The following is a 2,172-nucleotide window of genomic DNA, read 5'->3' on the forward strand; positions in this document are numbered from 1 at the left end:
CATGTCTTTTTCTTTAAATACATCATTTATCATAATTGAGAACAATAGTGGACTTATAATACTCCCCTGTGGAGTTCCATTTTCTACTTTATATTTTCCTGAGGTAGTTTCTCCTATTCTAACTTGTATTTTCCTACCTGTTAAAAAGTCTTTAATCCATTTAAATATTCTCCCTTTAATACCAAACTTGTATAATTTAATTAATAATCCATCCACCCACATCATGTCATATGCCTTTTCTATATCAAAGAATATAGCCACTACACTTTCTTTATTTACTTGTGCTCTTCTAATTTCGTGCTCTAAACAGAGCGTTGGATCGTTAGTGCTCCTCCCTTTTCGAAAACCACTTTGATATTTTGATATATATCCTTTACTATTTAGATAATATACTAATCTACTATTAATCATTTTTTCCATTATTTTACATAAATTAGGTCTGTAGTTTTCTGGGTTTGAATCAAGCTCGCCACTATTTCTTCTTCTTCTCTTTCTAGAATTCTTCTTCCTCTTCTTCTTTTCTATTATGGCGGATCGCAAGCAACTTTAAGGTGTATACCGCCACCTATTGTACATGAGTGTGTAGCAACATTACTGTACTTATCATCAAATTCATTTTTGTTTTATTTTGTATTTTGTAGATAAATAATAAAAAAATGCTTTCCTTAATCTGTGAATATCCTTTATATTTCCTTCATTTCCCAATATTCCTTTAAGACTCAATCCTTCCAACCATCCTTCTTCCAACCTCTATTTCTCCCTTTCATGTTAATAAGTTTTACAGTTCATCAATACAATTTCTTTTTCTCCACATCCTTCACATTTACCATTATTTTCCTTCACTATTAAATATAAATTGCCATTTAAAAAGGTATGACCCACTCTTAATCTGATCATTATTACTTCTTCCCTTCTGTTTCTCTCATTAATGATTCTATTTAATACTGATTTTTGTACCTTATTTAATCTCTTCCTTTCTTATCTTCATTTCACCTCTTTTGCAATGTTTCAATTTCTTTAATCTTAAGAAGTGATTTACCTTCTAATAAGTGATTTACCTTCCCCTTTCCTCGGCTCTAATTGATTCCTTACATCCGGGTATTTGGATGGGGGTAACTGAAGGGGGAACCCTTTTTGGACACTACACGTAGGCAGAAAAAAAAAAACAAACAAACAAACAAACAAAAAACATTAGCGTCTCTTTTATAACTCTAAACGAGTCTTTTGTTCTGCCAAATATTTAAAACCGGAACCATTGGTCTTTATTTAATGCTGCCGTGTTATTTTGGATCTTGCTGCCATGGTGTGTTTAATTACCTCCCGAATAGTCGGAATTTCTAATTTTCTATTCAAGACTGTAGTGTCGAAATGTCCAAAAGTATATTTATTTATTGAAAAAATCCTGAATTTTTTAAATAGAGGAAAGTAGCCTAATATTCTTTTGGGAAAAAAAATACTTTTTCATTAATTCTATTTTTGTTTGAATTCACATATACACAGAAAAGAATGGATGTCCTGTATGCTTTCATATATTTGAAAGTTTTCCAACGATATAATATATTTAATTACATATCTTAAGATGAATACAAATGAAGAAGGTGTTTTTGGTTAATTTGAAGATCTGAAACCAAATACTGAACTTTAAAAAATGTTTTAGGTACAGATTTTGTAACAAAGGGGTAGCAGTTCAATGAAAATGGACTTTTGGTTAATCTTATAGAAGCAGCTGTTTACTTTAATGGCTGCTCTGAATCTGATTTGAGGAATTTTATGGTTTTAAATGGCTAAATTCAATAAATTATTTTAAAAGAAAATCCATATAATTTGTCACTTGCTAATGCTGATACTTTCCAAATTTGTTTTAACCTTTTTTAAAATATTTTTTGACCAAAACATTTTTTAGTAGGAGAGTGTAATCAAAATAAAAATGGCAAGAGAGATGGGCAACAATTCTTGTCTAATATTAAAATAAAATATGAAGATAGTGTTGAAGCACTCTGACATGGGGGTCACCATTTCAGTTCTTGCAGGAATCATGTACCCCCACATGAGTATCCCATATGCCTGTTCTAAGAAATAGCCTAACCCTCCATTAAACAGCATCAGAACAATTCAAATGCTTGTTTTGTTATAAATATCTGCATTTCTATACATTTCAAAATAATATTGAAA

Source organism: Cyprinodon variegatus, unplaced genomic scaffold (assembly GCF_000732505.1).
Source record: "Cyprinodon variegatus isolate N-32 unplaced genomic scaffold, C_variegatus-1.0 Scaffold156, whole genome shotgun sequence".
Classification (NCBI taxonomy): domain Eukaryota; kingdom Metazoa; phylum Chordata; class Actinopteri; order Cyprinodontiformes; family Cyprinodontidae; genus Cyprinodon; species Cyprinodon variegatus.